Source organism: Capra hircus, chromosome 15 (genome assembly GCF_001704415.2).
Source record: "Capra hircus breed San Clemente chromosome 15, ASM170441v1, whole genome shotgun sequence".
In the NCBI taxonomy this organism is placed as follows: domain Eukaryota; kingdom Metazoa; phylum Chordata; class Mammalia; order Artiodactyla; family Bovidae; genus Capra; species Capra hircus.
Window position 1 is genome coordinate 34,203,045 of NC_030822.1, and position 18,347 is coordinate 34,221,391.

The 18,347-nt window shown below is 38.3% G+C and overlaps 2 pseudogenes; both read right to left on the bottom strand.

The window, feature by feature from the left end:
• LOC106503981 lies at nucleotides 7,373–8,283 on the bottom strand (annotated as a pseudogene).
• On the bottom strand, nucleotides 17,169–18,051 carry LOC102174229 (annotated as a pseudogene).

The window sequence follows — 18,347 nt, forward strand, 5'->3', positions numbered from 1 at the left end:
GTGAGGACATAACCTGATTCTTAGTTATGGGAGATATACAGAAAGTACCTCTATAGTATCATAGGTAAATCTGTGCCTCTGTAAGATCAGAATAAACCATGTACACATTATAGCCCTTAGAGGAAAACAAGGCCTAGTGCTGCCAGTTCCACAGGGGCAAATTCTAGAAGCACCCCATTCAGGCAAGTGAGAAGGAAACACCATAACTGATGTGTACCACAGTACATCAGCTGAAAGATGTAGCTCGTGCATATTAGCACTTGTTCTTGAAACAGACATCTTCCCTTTATTCCTGCTTTAGAGGAAATTGCCCAATATCACCAAGCTTCTGGAGAAAACCACATTAGGTAGCAATCATCACACCTCAAGTGAAAACAAAGCGACAAATTAATGCACACAGAGAGGAAGCACACACAAAGAGGACATTTGTACCAACAGAAGCGCCTTTGTCTCTTGTCCAGTGCTTTCTGGATAGGGCTTCCCTGGTAACTCAGTGGTAAAGAATGTGTCTGCCATACAGGATACTCATGTTTGATCCCTGGGTTGGCAAAATCCCCTGGGGAAGGAAATGGCAACCCACTCCAGTATTCTTGTCTGGGAAATCTCATGGACAGAGGAGCTGAGTGGGATTGCAAAGGAGTCCATGGGATTGGATTGCAGAGTCAGACATGACTTAGTGAAGTGAAGTCGCTCAGTCGTGTCCGACTTGTTGCGACCCGTGGACTTTAGCCCACCAACTCCTGCGTCCACGGGATTCTCCAGGCAAGAATACTGGAGTGGGTTGCCATTTCCTTCTCCAGGGGATCTTCCCGGCCCAGGGATCGAACCCAGGTCTCCCATATTGCAGGCAGATGCTTTAACCTCTGCACCACCAGGGAAGCCCAGACATGACTTAGCAACTAAAAAAACAAGAGGAAGGAGAAGGGATAGAAAGGAGAATTAGTTGTATGAGGAAAGAAAAAGTAAGAAAAATGTGTGGACCTCAAAAGAAAATACAAAATAGTGAATTGATCAGTGTCCAAATAAAAAAGTAAATTGAGAAGACAGTGTGATTTATCCTCTCTCATTTACTCTTGCATATATTCCATTTCTCTGGAATTGGATGAGGGATAGGCCCTGGTAGATTCTAGGGCTATGAGCTAGAATCAGGGTCTCAGGATTCTTCCTGGTGAGTCTCACTAACAATTATTCATGTTCTTTCTAAGAGAGCAGTTCCTACAGTCAACACACAGTCTGCTGTTAGGATCTAATACAAACTGTAAACCTCTACCCAGAAAAATGGATAAGGGGACACAATGTCACATTTAATTTTGGGCATGCACAGGTATCCTGATGTCAATCCAAGGATTCCAGATTAGAAAAGTAAAATCTCTCACAGTTCCTTGGACACCCTTATTAAGAAGGGAAAATTCTGTGCTGAAGTGTTTCTTACCTCAGCTGAGATCTTCCCTCTAGGTGGGTCTCTGGAAAACATTAAATTATCTCCTTGATTGCATCTAACATCAGAAGTGAGAGCAGTCATTCCACAGATTTGTTCCTAACAGCCACCCACTCCAGTCTAAGTTGGTGGAATAGGCACTCATTGCTGCCCTATTTAAATAGTGCAGCTGATTTCCTCACTCAGCCTCCCCAAGAGACCCCTCGAGAAAGTTTATGTATTTTGGGATTATCTCCCAAGACTTTTAGCTTTACAGCTACTCAAGAGACTCCTTGATCTCTCTTTCCCTTCTTCTTTTTCTGGGAAGAGCTGGGTCATTCAATCAAAGTCCTCAGGAAACAGTGTTTTCCAAAAGACCTGTTAATTCAAATACCAGCAGAAGTAAGGGGCTTCCCCAGTAGTTCAGATGGTAAAGAGTCTGCCTGCAATGGAGACTTGGGTTCAATCCCTGGGTCAGGGAAATCCCCTGTAGAAGAAAATGGCAACCCACTCCAGTATTCTTGGGAGGAAAAGTCCCACAGATGGAGGAGCCTGGCAGGCCACAGTCCATGGGGTCCCAAAGAGTCAGACACTACTGAGTGACTAACTCTCAGCAGAGGTAATGATATCAGTACTTGGTCACGTGACATCTCTTCCCCACCTCCCCCAGAACCCTCAGCATCAAGGTTGAAGAAATTCACACATTTCCTTCCTGTTGTCTGCTTCAAGAGTCATTCTTTCACAAGCGTCTCTTAGGGGACACATGTACCAACATTGATCCTAGAGCTTGTAAACTCCAATTGTATTTTTGTCTCTCCCATTTCTTTGGGGAAATAAGGTCTGTTCCAGAAGAGCATCAGTGGATTTCTTAATAGCCATGTGTATGGGAATGGTCAACCTATCCCTTTTTAAATTTTTTTTTAATTGAAGTATAATTACTTTGCAATGTTGTGTTGGTTTCTGCTATATAACTACATGAATCAGCTATGTGTATGCACATATTCACTCCCTTACAGCCTCCCTCCCATCCTCACCATCCCCGCCGCCCCCCACCCCCACCGCCCTTGTGGGTCATCACAGAGCACTGAACTGAGCTTCCTGTGCTATACAGCAGCTTCCCACTAGCTATATATTTTATAAATGATAGTGTTAAATTACATTGTCTTTAGGTCATTAACTATTCTGTCAGGTTCACAATGAAGAACACAGTCTCTTTATTCACAAAATGTAACCTAACCATATAGTGAGTACCAGAAAGAAAATATTTACCATAAATGTTCATAACACTGTCATCACTACATGCATGGTAGCATGCTAATAACACACAGAAAATATTTTGGGAATCAGAGAAAACGTCCCAGAAAAAATTGCAACTTAAGCTGAGAACTGAACAATGAGAATGGTAAGGAATTCAGTAATTGTAAGTGAGATAGACTTTTAGTTCTAGTGAGAAGGTGTGAAGCCAAAGGCAAGAAAAAATATGATGGGTTTTAAACAATTATTATAGGTAAAACAGAACATGTTGGAAAATTTGACATAAAATGAATCTGTGGTTGCAGGTTCTAATCATGTGGGGTCATTTAAGGATTTTGGACTTCACTGAAGAGTAATGAGTATGAAATGAATGGGAATGGTGTCACAATCACATAATCATTGTTGTAAGCTTACTTCGTTTAAAGTATGAGAACCCACATTGGAAAAGTAGAAGGCTGTGTGAAGAGAGAATAAACCACAATTGCAATAATCCAGGTGAGAAATAGTATTGGTATGGATGTGATGATGTGTTTTCAGTAAGGTTGGACAGAATTGGATGAAAGGTTGTGTGGCTTAGAAATAAGAGGAATTGGTGACTGACCGAAATGGTAGATTGAGGAAAGAAAGTAGTGAAACATGATTACTGCAATTTTTATTTTACCCTATATTAAGAAAAGGATCATAGGCAGAGAATAACTTTCTTAAGTAATCAATGACTATTTGTTGTTGGACTCTCTAGCGCTAAGCATTGCTTTACACATAGATTTGGAAAACGAAGAAAAGAATATTCAGATTCTAAAACATTCAAGTCAAATATCTCCCAATCAGTTATATAGAGCAGAAGAGACTCAAGAACAATCAATGATCAGGTTAAATCAGAAAATTTTGTGTCAAATTGTTGAAACCAGTTGTTAAGAGCGTAGGTTCTAAAATCAGCTGGACTAAGTGTTAACCCTAACTCTACATCTTATAGGTTCTGTGTCTTTACTATATACGCATCTGTAGAATGGGGATGATAGAAGTTGTTGAAACAGTTGTTGTGAGGATTAAATAAATACTCCTAAGAATGATGGTGAAATGTGTATTGATTAATGTTAATTTATGTATGTGTTGGTCAAAGGCCTGGAAATGTTAAATGCTCAGTAAGGGTAATTTTCCTTTGTTTTATTATGTTTTCTCGGAAAAGTAAGTATGGGTACAGAAACAAACAAAAATACTGGTAGACTATTTCCATGAGACTCTCTAAATAGCTGAACAATAAAATCCGTTCAGGTTGAAAAGGTAAATGAAGACAGAAGAATCAGCAATGAACATGTCATTGAACAGGAGACCATAGGAGACAGCTATATGGAGAGAAACTGATGGAAAAATAACTTTGAAAATCATTTTTTATTTTTTAAAAATAATTATTTTCTAAAAAAACCTAAAAAATAGTTATTTAACCTCATATTATTAGCTATGTATTTCATCATACAAAAGAATCATCATATATTTGATTATTTTTACTGGCTGACTGTTCTTGCTTCCTAACAGTTTTGAAAGGTTAAATTTTTCAGGTTTGTCTTTGCCAGTGAGAATGATATTAAAGTAATTAATAGAACACATGAGTGCCAGTAGTACAATGCATTTTCTCAAATCCTGAAAGAAAAACTTCCAAAGTGCATTTTGCTATTCTAATTGATATGTGAGTTTTTCTGAGGCTCAGAGATTAAATGACTTGTTCAAGATCACAAATGTTGTAAGTGAGTAAGACAAGAAGAGAGGTGATTTATTTTTTCAAAAACCACATTCTTTCTTTCGTACTCATCCAGTTTTGTTTTTCTAAATGTTGTGTCCTCCAACTAAATTCACACAACTAGATTTACTTTATATAAAGGTATAAAAACAAATATAGCTTTAGGCTTTGTAATAGAATATTTCCTATGTCTAGCATATACTCTGCCCATTTTATCTAGGGAAGTTTGAAGGGAAAGTATCGATTGTAAAACAATTCAATTAAGATGGTATATTAGTTAGAATTGATTGGTAACCACATTTCCATAATATCTTTCTACATTTTTGATATATTTTGTTTATATATTTTAATGATATAAGAAAATAAAGATCATAACTGTTGAATCTTCTCTGAAGAAATATGGATTTATCTTGTCTGTTTCATTGTTTCTCTTAGAATTTGTATCTTGGTAGCTTTCTATTATAGATACTTACTATGTTTGACTTGCATCATGTTGACTTATAACTTTTAAGTGTATCATTTTCCTGCTTTTAAGTTCTTGCTATACACGCTTTGCAAAAAATTTTTAAACTTACTGAATTATACATATCAATTGTTCTATTCATTTTTTTCCTCACAGCATCAATAGGAAAAATAACTAAAATAAATAGGGAAAGCTAAGGGAATTAAAAATTAGAGAAAACTTTGATGGAAGCTTTAAGTCAATGGTTTTCAAAGGTTATTTTGTAAGTAATCATTTTCAATGAAGAAATAAAATTAATTAAAAGAGAATCTGTTGGTTATAGGAAATCACTCTAAGGACCCTGGTAACATATGGGTACATGCATCAGTTCAGTTCAGTTCAGTTCAGTCACTCAGTCGTGTCCGACTCTTTGCGACCCCATGAATGGTAGCATGCAGGCCTCCCTGTCCATCACCAACTCCCAGAGTTCACTCAGACTCATGTCCATCGAGTCAGTGATGCCATCCAGCCATCTCATCCTCTGTCATCCCCTTCTCCTCCTGCCCCCAATCCCTCCCAGCATCAGAGTCTTTTCCAATGAGTCAACTCTTCCCATGAGGTGGCCAAAGAACTGGAGTTTCAGCTTTAGCATCATTCCTTCCAAAGAAATCCCAGGGGTGATCTCCTTCAGAATGGACTGGTTGGATCTCCTTGCAGTCCAAGGGACTCTCAAGAGTCTTCTCCAACACCACAGTTCAAAAGCATCAATTCTTTGGCACTCTGCCTTCTTCACAGTCCAACTCTCATATCCATACATGACCACCAGAAAAACCATAGCCTTGACTAGACGGACCTTAGTTGGCAAAATAATGTCTCTGCTTTTGAAGATGCTATCTAGGTTGGTCATAACTTTTCTTCCAAGGAGTAAGCATCTTTTAATTTCATGGCTACAATCACAATCTGCAGTGATTTTGGAGCCCCCCAAAATAAAGTCTGACACTGTTTCCACTGTTTCCCATCTATTTCCCATGAAGTGATGGGACCGGATGCCATGATCTTCGTTTTCTGAATGTTGAGCTTTAAGCCAACTTTTTTACCTCTTTTACTTTCAAGAGGCTCTTTAGTTCCTTTTCACTTTCTGCCATAAGGGTGGTGTCATCTGCATATCTGAGGTTCTTGATATTTCTCCTGGCAATCTTGATTCCAGCTTGTGTTTCTTCCAGTCCAGCATTTCTCATGATGTACTCTTCATAGAAGTTAAATAAGCAGGATGACAATATACAGGCTTGACGTGCTCCTTTTCCTATTTGGAACCAGTCTGTTGTTCTATGTCCAGTTCTAACTGTTGCTTCCTGACCTGTACACAGATTTCTTAAGAGGCAGATCACATGCATGCCCTTTTTCAAAAAAGAAGGAAAGACATGTACTAATTGTGGTTGAATATACTGATATTTAATTTGCTGATATATTTTTCTATAATTTTGCTTAGCATGCATCATTCTACCTAACCGTCCTTATCCCTTGATAAACAAATAAAATGTAGTTTCTCTTCCTATATTGCTGATGTACACATCTGGTCATGTTGAACTCTGCAAGGAATGAAATGCATCAGAAGCCCTAAGTGAACTCTCCTTAAATAGTTTGCTTAACTAACTTTCTTTAAATATCTTATGTGTTTCAAGACTTCAATATTACAGTGTTTTGTGGAGGTAGTTTATTACAAACACCCTGTTCAGAAAAAAAAAAAGACAAAACGTTGCCTCTGCTAACATGTTATTAGAATGCCTCCACAACTAGTATCACTTTATTGTTAAGCATATATAGAAATTATTAACTGCAGAACGGGGAACAAAAACTCAGGTATGTAAATGGAACTTTAATGTAGCTGATTTGGAGTCCTCAACCTACTAGGTGGAAGACACCAGACATTATCAACTCAGAATCTTTTCACGAATCCTTGGTGGGCATCTAGCCATGCTGGCACCTGCTGGAATCTGAGTTCTTATTTGATTTTTGGTTGTTTTTGTCTGAATATCTTACTCCCATCTACTTCTGATCTACTTTACAGCCATAAAGTACCAATGGGGTTGTCTAAGACTTTTTGTCACCTCTGATACACTGTAGGACATAGAGAATTTTTTTTTTTAAAGTTTAAACTATTTTTCACCGGATACAGAGGAACTCTGTAACATTATCTCATTCTCCCTTTTTTTTTTTTTTTATAGATTCTACAAGTTTCAAGTATCAGTAGCTTCATGTAACCATTAAGCCAAGAGATTCTGCCAGACTAGAAAATGACAGGATAAAGCAGACAATCTACCAAGCAAAGCAACAGAACTAAGGTCAAAGTCACTGAGGATGTGACAGAGGGAAGGGGCTAAGAGTCAGAGCAATAAGTCTATTTCTTTTAAATAACAGGAATTTCAATCCTTTTAGTTCTGAGCTACATTGTCATTTTATAGTCCATTCTGCCAAGAAACCCATCCCACAATGAGGAGAACCCCCAAAGCAGATTAGATCACACTCAAAGTCTATGGAAAGAGAAAAAGTGATTGATACCATTTTGTATCTGCTTTGTCTTAATACTATAGATTACTGGCTTCATAAATGGAGAGAAGAGGAGGTATAAGAACTATATGTGGTACATATTTCCCAAATTGATGAACGAGGGTCAGCCCAGTCACAGTGATATAGAAAACTAGAACACAGCTAATATGGGTGACATAAGTATTTAGAGACTTAGCTAGCTCTTTACTGGAAGAAATTCCCATGACAGTCTTGAGGATTAGGATATACAAGATGAGGATAAGCATAGAATCCAAGAAACCAGTTAATAAGATCAGGGTTATAGATACAATCTATTAAAGGTAAAGTCGGCACAGGCCAATTTAATCACATCTTGGTGCAGGCAGAAGGCATGCGAGAGGACATGAGATCTGCTGTAGGGGAATCCAGAAAGGGTGATGATTATGGGCACAATGAGGATAAATCCTCTCATTAGAACCCATAGAACTATCTTCACCACCTTAGCATTGGTGAGAATGGAAGTGTATCTCAGGGGATGGAAATGGCAATAAGACGATCATAGGCCACGACAAGCAAGACTCCAGACTTCACAACAGACAGTGAATGGATCAGATAGGCCTGGAAGTAGCAGCCTCTATGGCTGATCTCTCTGTGATCCAGCCACAAAACACCAAGCACAGTAGGCATCATTGTCAAAGTCAATTCAAGGTCTGTGACTGTCAATATAGCCAGAAAGTAGTACATAGGCTCATGAAGAGTTTATTCTCTGATAAGGAAGAGGATGATGCCATCGTCAAAGAGTATGGAGATATAGGCGAAATAGAGGGGGATGGAAAACCAAGGATGAAGTATCTCCTGACCTGGGAAGCCAATCAATAGAAAAGGGGCGGCACTGATGTTGGACCACATGGTGGATCCCTGGGAAGAAGAAATTAAACTTTATCTAATTAGCCCTGTTCAGTAGAAATGCAGTTTGAGCTACATATGTGATATTAAAATTTCTAATAACCCCATTAAAAACATTAAAAAAGTAAAGAATTACAAAAATTTCAGCCTTTTATTTAAACTGCTATATCTAAATTATGCCATTTCAAAATTAATTATTATAAAAATTGTGCATGAGATATTTTATATTTCACTGTACTAATCTTTCAAAATAAATAATGTAGTTTATACTTTAAAAATTCCTAACTCAAGCTAACCACAAGCTACAGTATTAGAGAGTACACCTCTAGATCGTAAAAATTATTTTCCCATATCATTTGAAGAATAAAGAACCACAGTATCTGTATAAAATTCTGTCCAAGTTGTATAGCCTTCCATCATAAATTTCTCACTCCAGTTCTCTAATTCTAGTATTTTCTAATAACTCATTATCTTGGTTGGAATCCTCTGCTTACCTAAATGTCTTACCTGGTCTCACCTGAAATCCAAAACCTTTTGTCAGTTTAAGTTTGTCTTCTAATCTCTTTTTCTCTATATTGTGAACATATCTTATATTGTAGGAAATAAGTCAGTACTTTCGTTTTGGATATAACATTTACATTATGTGTTTACTGATTCAATAAATAGACATTCAATGGTACCTACATAAATGAAGAATCGGACTGAGCATTAAGGATGCAAACACCAAACCTGGGCTGGTGGATCTTGTTAGTAACAAAAATAAATTTTCTTTGGGTTATTCCATCTTTACTTTAAGTTCACATTATAATTATTTGTATGGATAAATAGATTACATAACCCCACAGGGCCAGCCCACTCAGGGAACCCTGAAGATGGATGCCTGAAGTCTGTCCAGGCATCTGCTGACCTCCTTGGATTGTTATATTACTAAACTTATGGAGTTTACAACTGTCTGCTTCAAGGAAGCATGGCATTTGGCTCCAGAAGACATTATAGAAACCTGGATGTGACACTCTTTTTCAATTTCTAAATTTTAATTAATGGTAACCATATTTGTCTTTATTACTCAGTGATCTGATTTTTTTTGCTTCTTTGATCTTCAGAGTTTTGTGCTAAATATGGTGAATATATTAATTTTTTTTTAAGTGTAGATATTTACACTCATTAGAATGGTTAAAATCCTGAACATTGACTTTACCAAAATGTGGTGAGAATATGGAGCAATAGGAATTCCTACATTGCTTGTGGAAACAGAAAAATAGGTACAGATGCTTTGGCAGACAGTTTGGAGGTTTCTTACAAAACGAAACATACTGTTGCCATACAATCCAAAAAAAGTATCTCTTGGTATTTATACAAGGATTTGAAAACATGTCTATATAAAAATCTGCACCCAGACGTTTATATAACTTTTATTCATAGCCAGTAAAACTTGGAAACAAACAAGTTACTTTCAATAGGTAAATGGGTAAATAACTGATATATCCAGAGAAAAGAATATTATCCAGCACTTTAAAAAAAAACAAACAAACAAACAGATGAGCTATCAAGCCATGAAAAAGCACGGAGTAAGCTTAAATGTATATTACTTCATGAAAGAAGCCAATCTGAAAAGTCTACACGTTGTATAATCTCAATTCTATGACATTCTGGAGAAGACAATGCTTTGGAGACAGTTAAAAGATCAGTGGCTGCCAGGAGTCAGGGCAGAAGGGTTGAATACGTAGAGCATAAAGGGTTTGTGTAGTAGTGAAAATATTCTATGTAAAATTGTAATGTTGCACATATGGCGTTATACGTTAGTCCAAAGCTGTAGAATGTCTAACACCCAGAGTGAACTCTAAGGTAAACTATGGACTTTGGGTGATTGAGATGCCAATCAGGCTTACCTTTTTTTTAAAGGAAAAAATAAAATAAAACAAAACAAAACAAAAAAAGACTTTCTGGTGAAATGATGTTGATCATAAGGGAAGCAATGCCTGTGTAGGGACAGATGGTATATGATTAATCTCTTTATCATCTCAGTTTTGTTGTAAATAGAAAACTGCTCTTTAAAAATGTCCTTAAAAAAACAGAGAGCATCCCTGAACTCTTATAGCTTATAGTCTAATGGAGTGGATGCACAGGAACCATCTGTCATAATAGTCTTATATAAAAAATAATAGTGATGATAAATATAAAATGCTTGTTGTTTTGTTGCTGTGTCTGATCTTTGCAATCCCATGGACTGTAGCCCACCAATTTCTCTGTCCATAGGACTTCCCAGGCAAGAATACTGGAGTGGGTTGCCATTTCCAGGGGATCTTCCTGACCCAGGGATCGAACCCATGTCTCCATGACTCCTGCATTGGCAGGCAGAGTCTTTACCACTGGCCACCAGGGAAACTCTGAAGAATACTTCAGTTCAGTTCAGTCACTCAGTCGTGTCTGACTCTTTGCGACCCCATGAATCACAGCACACCAGGCCTCCCTGTCCATCACCAACTCCCGGAGTTCACTCAAACTCATTTCCATTGAGTCTGTGATGCCATCCAGCCATCTCATCCTCTGTCGCCCCCATCTCCTCCTGAACCCAATCCCTCCAAGCATCAGTGTCTTTTCCAGTTAGTCAACTCTTCTCATGAGGTGGCCAAAGTACTGGAGTTTCAGCTTCAGCATCAGTCCTTCCAAAGAACACGCAGGGCTGATCTCCTTGAGAATGGACTGGTTGGATCTCCTTGCAGTCCAAGGGACTCTCAAGAGTCTCCTCCAACACCACAGTTCAAAAGCATCAATTCTTCAGCACTCTGCCTTCTTCACAGTCCAACTCTCACATCCATACATGACCACTGGAAAAACCATAGCCTTGACTAGACGGACCTTTGTTGGCAACGTAATGTCTCTGCTTTTGAATATACTATCTAGATTGGTCATAACTGTCCTTCCAAGGAGTAAGCGTCTTTTAATTTCATGACTTAGATCATAGTAAATGCAAAATAAATTTTACTGAGCAATAAGTGTAAATGTCTTTTCCTGTCTGTCTTTTAAATTGGAATTTATTTTTAATCTCAATAATCAGATTTTGTTTCTTTTGTATGTTTGTGCATGCATGGTAAGTTGCTTCAGTTGTGTCTGACTTTCTGCGACCCTGGGGACTATAGCCCATCAGGCTCTTCTGTCCACACTGGAGTAGGCTATTATGCCCTACCCCAGGATATCTTCCTGACCCAGAGATGGAACCCGTGTCTCCTCCAGCTCCTGCATTAAAGGCAGATTCTTTACCACTGAGTCACTGGGGAATTCTTCTATGTGCTCTAACTTTTGTTTTTTCTAAGAACTCTAATTACTCCATTCTCAGTTTCTACTCTAGCTTCTATTGAGAGTTCATTTGGAGACTTTACTTCATCAAATACTTGTTAAAAATAAATATTATTTTACATATGCTATATAAACAATAAAAATGTTGGAAAAGAAAGTCTCTTTCAATAGCTACTTTTTAATAGTCAGAAATCTAAAATTTACCCCCTCACACACACACATACCTGCCAAGATTCTCTATCCTAATCCCTGAGTTATTAGACTGTGTTTATAATGAAATACAATATTGATGATTATAGATGTAACTAAGACTTTATTTTTGGGGGCTCCAAAATCACTGCAGATGGTGACTGCAGACATGAAATTAAAAGATGCTTACTCCTTGGAAGAAAAGTTATGACCAACCTAGATAGCATGTTCAAAAGCAGAGACATTACTTTGCCAACTAATGTCTGTCTAGTCAAGGCTATGGTTTTTCCAGTGGTCATGCATGGATGTGAGAGTTAGACTGTGAAGAAGGCTGAGCGCTGAAGAATTGATGCTTTTGAACTGTGGTGTTGGAGAAGACTCTTGAGAGTCCCTCAGACTGCAAGGAGATCCAACCAGTCCATTCTGAAGGAGAACAACCCTGGGATTTCTTTGGAAGGAATGATGCTAAAGCTGAAACTCCAGTACTTTGGCCACCTCATGTAAAGAGTTGACTCATTGGAAAAGATTTTGATGCTGGGAAGGATTGCGGGCAGGAGGAGAAGGGGGCGACAGAGGATGAGGTGGCTGGCTGGTATCATGACTCTATGGATGTGAGTCTGAGTGAACTCCAAGAGTTGGTGATGGACAGGGAGGCCTGGCGTGCTGCAATTTGTGGGGTCGCAAAGAGTCGGACACGACTGAGCGACTGAACTGAGCTGAACTGAACTGAAGATTCCTGATCAGTCAACTTTGAGTTAATAAAAGGTGATTATGTAGATAAACCTAATATAATTATATGAGCCTTTAAAAGTAGAGTGTTTATACAAATTAGTAATGGAATAAGGACCCAAGGTGATTCAAAGTTGAGGACTTGACAGAGAGTTATTGGTTCAAAGGTACAAAGGGTCACATAAGAAGGAATTCAAGCAACCTCTAGGAACAGAAAGAGGGTCCTCACTGACAGCCTGCAAAAAAGTGGGGACCTCAGAGCTATTGTCAGAAGAACCCGAATCCTTGCAGCATTGTCAACGAGTTTAGAAAAGGATTTTTCTCTAGACCCTACATATAAGAGTGTAGTGCAACTATCAACTTGATTCTGGCCTTAGGACACCCTAAGCAGAGAGCTCAATCAAGCCTACTAGACTTCTGACTTACAAAATTGTGATATACACAAGTGCTATTTTAGTTATTTATTGTCCAATAGCATTAGTTTTCTATTGCTGTATAGCAAACTACTACAGACTGTCCTGCTCAAATAACACTCATGTATAATATCATAGTGCTGTAGGCCAGAAGTCTAGTAGGCTTCATAGCTAATATTTAGAGAATTTATGTAAGTTATCAGTTAGCTACTGCCACAAAATTGCCACATGACAAAGGCCTATTTGGCATCAACAGCTTACAACATTGCATGTTTATTTTTATCCCACATGCACAATTCAGGTAATTCTGGCTGGCCTCGGCTGGGTACCTCTGGTAACTTCTGCCTCTCTTTCTCATACTCCCAGGTTTCAACCAGATGTCTTCTCCATCCTATCATTTTCTTGCTTTTCCCTTCTTAAATCCAGTATACTTTTCTTGGATTTATTATGATTGTATCTCTCCCTATAGTTAAGGCCCAGATGCCTTTTCAAGCCTCAGGGCGAAACTTAACACAAAATGTTATCTTCTATGTTATATCACACATCTCTTAGACCTAGTGGCTCCAATTAGCTCATCCTGATTAAATCATGGATGTAGTACCAATTCAATGCTAATGTCATTTACCCTACTGACTGCTATATAAACATACCAATTTTCCTGGAAGTAATGACATATTTTGACATATTGACTGTCAGATCATTTATGAATTTTTAATTACATTATTATTAACATTGATGTGCTTAATGGCTAGTATGCTGATGGTTAAACTGATTTATGTAATAACATTGACTTCCAAATAATAGGTACTGATACCATAATTGGCTAATGCATAAACTGACTGATTTATACTCTGCTTTTTCACAAACAAATGTCCTGTTAAAATTTACCAATAACTCACCAACTGCCTGAATACTTTGTCATCATCAGACTATCCAGACTCCAAGTTTTCCCCAAAGTTGCACATGAATGACCAGTCCTGACTTTGTCTCTCCCTATGGAGTTCTTATCTAATGATCATTTCCAAGCCTTAGTGGAATAGCAGCTCTTAAGGATAAGCACTGAGGTAAGAACACACACACAGTTTTGTCCTATAACTGATGCTCAGCCTTATCTCTGAAGGCAAAAGGCACAGGAGAAAGGAGAGGAGAAAGGAAGAATGAGAAAGATAAGAGCAGAAATATAACACAGGGATATATGAGAGAAAGAAAAGTGAACACGGACAACAGCACAAACAAAAGGAAAAGATGTAATGTAGAGAATGATTTGTCATGACGACCCTACCCTGTCCATTCACTCAACATCCATCTCTCTTCCCTTTTCTGCCTCTTCCAATAAATAGAGCATTGTAAGAAAAATATCTCAATAGTCCTAACCTAACAAGAAAATCTGGGTAGAAAGCTCGATCTCTTGATTATTCATATAAGCATCCATAATCAAATAAAAAAAGAAAAAACACTGCTCAACTATAAAAGTCATTATTTTCCAGGGAATTAAACATTATGTTGCAATCTGTTACCCTGGAAAGAATCCATAAAGGCAAATTGCTTTCCTCAGTGTTCTATTTACAATCTTGCAACATGTGCTTGAAGGAAGAGCAGTCCAAGAAACCAGTCAAATTTATTTCCCTTCCTATTATCTCCATTACATTCTCCCAGGATCACCAAATCCTTGCCAAGGGCATCAGAAATTAAGGGGAAAAGTGATTTCTGGGTCTTGACGTAGAAGTTGGTGCAAACATCATTTCTAACCACAGGGTAAACTGGCAAAGTTCTTGTACAGAAAAAGGCTCCCTAGGGTCCCTCATACAATTAGGCTTCTGGGATATCTTTTCCTAGCCTACTCTGGGGAAGGAGATAGGACCCCAGAGCTGTGGTCTATAACTCCACATTTTTATTGCAGACAGAGAGCAGAATTATAACTGAATCTAGCAGATAGAAGTCATGCTCTCATATGACCTTTGTCCTTTCTGATCTCCTCCTCAACAGAGAAGACACTGTCTAAACTGTATTTCACTTTATCATTCCTAAATCTTGAAGTAAGGTCACTAAGCTTAAATGAAGCTTGAAAATTCCCTGACACCTTTCCTTGGCTTCAAATGAAATTCATTACAGTACTTGACAAATGCATTCTTGAAGCCATGTTTTCTCACAAATGAGTGGAAGTGCTGATAAATTTCTTCAAGGAGTAAGTTTTCTATCTCTTGGTCATAACCAGAGGTTATTGTTCTTGCCTCTAAAACAATTCAAAGCAACAAAAAAAAAAAAAGTCTTTTACTTTAAGTATCAAATAGTAAGATGACATGCTAAAGGTAATCTTTCCATCCTTGATTCTCCCTGATGGTTTGTACTTGAGTAGAGAAGACTATAGTCACATTCTGGCAGAAATAAGCACCTCCGGGTCTTTACTATTTTGTCTCAGCCTTATACCCTAAATTTATTCTATAACCTAGCCCACCTGCAAGATCTTGAAATGACGATGAGCACAATGTAGTCAAACATGCTGGTAACAATCTGGCTTCTGACAGTTCAGATTCAGTTAAGTCCTGCCTGAACTTATACTCAAAAATACTTATGTTAAAAATCCTTCTGAAAATCAGTGTGTGTGTGTGTGCGTGTGTGCTCAGTTGCTTCAGTTGTGTCCGACTTGTGACCCTATGGACTGTATGTAGCCTGTTGGACTTCTCAGTCCCTGGGATTCTCCTGGCAAGAATACTAGAGTGAGTTGCCATGCCCTCCTCCAGGGGATCTTCCAAAACCAGGAATCGAACCTGAGTCTCCTGCATTGCAGGTGGTTTCTTAATGGACTGAGCCACCAGGAAAGCCCTCTGAAACCCAGTAGGATTTGGAAAATCATGATTTGGAGTCAGTTTCTGAGAATGACTTGGATCTGGATGTTATTATACCTGAAAACTCTTTGTACTAAATATAAATTTAGACGTTCCTTGATTTGGGGAAGCCATATTTGAGCTCAAAATGAGGTGGAAGTAGCAAGCAACTGAGATAACCTACATCATTTCAAGCTGCCTCTCCTCATTTCAACAAGAGTAGATTTACACTCTCATTTGCATAGATAGCTCTCCTCTCCTTTATGTGTAACACCATTCCTGACACCAGTGACATCAGTAACATCTTCTGTAGTTTCATCTCCTGACTCACCTAGTCTTTTTTCTCTGCTGTAATTATGATGTAATAAAGACGTAGTGTCTACCCTTTGAGGATATTTTAACTTGAGTCACAAGTCCCTTTCGAATTGGTCAGAAAATTTCAGTCAAATAAGAATAATAACTTATTCCTTGAGACATTTCACACTTTAAAAATGGAGCCAAGATACATGTATAGAAAGCAACTATTTTCCTCTAAAAGTGTGGAAATCTATTCCTTCAGTATCTCAGCCCATGTTCAAAGCAAAAGAAGGGAGAGATAACTACATTTTCCACTCAGACACAGTTACTCACTGATAGATGCTCTGGAGTGACAATATCTGAGTAAAAGATTGGGATAGGAAGTTAAGAATGAGGACAAAGATGGGAGAAGGTACTGACTGTCTATTTCCTCTCATTTATCCTTGGTTTCTCTAACCATAAATAATTTTTTTCCTAAGCAGGTACTGCCTTGGAAAATAAATGTAAATTTATGGTTCTCGAGACATAGCCATAATCATTAAATGGAGGAGGTAAACACTGATGAGATAATTGGGATGATAAGCTATACAACACTGATCAAGAACTAATTTTTACTTCTTTTTAGAAAAATTCCTGCCTCAGTGACCAAACACATAGGTTTCCATACTGTCTTGGGATATCTGTGCAGGAATTGTTTAGAATTAGAGATTGATTGGCTATAAATAGACCAAATTTTATCCATCTCACCCTAACTTTTTCACCCTTATAGCCATTCCTATCTGCCACCTTTCAAACTCTAAATAAAAATGTTTTAGTTACATTATAGACACACCTCTAAACACCTAAGGTGGGTACTTGACACACAAGAACTGAGTGTCAAGCAGAAATATTTAGTACACAGAATTTATTTTTAATTGCAAAAAACTAGATCAAAGACCTGGGCTTAAGGAAATACCTTGGACGATTTATAGCTCTATTTTGACAATTATTTTACCAAGAGATTTGATTATGGGGAGTTGACATGAAACTTCTTCACTCCCCTGTCCAAAACCAGAGTTCTGACTTTCTGGGTGAGGGACTATGATTGTTAGAGATCAGGCTGTAACTTGATGGGTAGTAAAAAGGTGAAGAATCCCACTCAGATCTGCTTGGTCTTGGCGCTGTAGACTATAGGGTTCATTAATGGAGGGAACAGAAAATAGACGTAACTCATAATGAGGTGGGCGATATGTGGAACATGTTTCCCAAACCGATGAATTGGAGACAATCCAATCACTGTGACATAGAAAACCAGGACACAACAGATACAGGGCCCACAGGTGTCGAGGGCCTTGACCCTCTCTTCTCTGGAGGCAATGCTCAAGACACTCTTGAGTCAACACATAGGAGATGAGAATAATCACAGAATCCAGTACAAATATAACCACTACAAGGACCACTGGATACAGTCGATTGAAGGTAGTATCAGCACAGGCCAGTTTGATGACATCCTGGTGAAAGCAGAATGCCTGGGAAAGGACATGGGAATGGCAATAAGGGAAAAAATAAAGGGGTAAGATTTGGGGGACAACAGATACAAACTGCCTCATCAGAACTCCCAGCCCAATCTTCACTATCAGAATATTAGTGAGTATAGAGGTATATCTAAGCAGGTTGTGGATGGCAATAAAATGATCATAGGCCATAGAAAGCGAAACTTCAGATTTCACAAAGGAAAGTGAGTGTATAAAGTAGGCCTGAGGAAAGCAAGGCTACGTTTCCAATCTCCCTGTGATCCAGCCAGAGGACTCCCAGCACCGAGTCAAGCTCAGCTCCAGACCTGTGGCTGCTAGCATGGCCAAAAAGTAGTACATAGGCTCATGGAGATTATGATCTTCCTTAAAGAGAAGGAGGAGGACGCCATCACCAAAAAGGACAGAGAGGTACAAAAAAGGGAAGGGTGTGGAAATCCAGTGGTGAGCTGCCTCCAAGTCTGGAAAACTAGTCAACAGGAAGGAATTGAAGCTGCTGTTGGGCCACATGTGGGGTTTCTCTAGGCAAAATGTTCTTTTTTTCCCTCATTTATTACCATAGAAATGCAGCTCTACTTTCAAGGTATCACTCCAAATGTATCTTCTCAGAATTCTTCCGTAAAGGTAAGAATGACATCAATATAAGCCATTGTTTTTGAGAATATATTCATAAGACAATCTATATTTTTTGAGTTCTTAACTGCATATTCCAGGAACCATCACTTACCTAAGTAATCAAATCCTTAGAACCTCACCTAGTCATCTGCATGTCTACAAGCTCCCCAGGGAATTTCTCATGCACACTA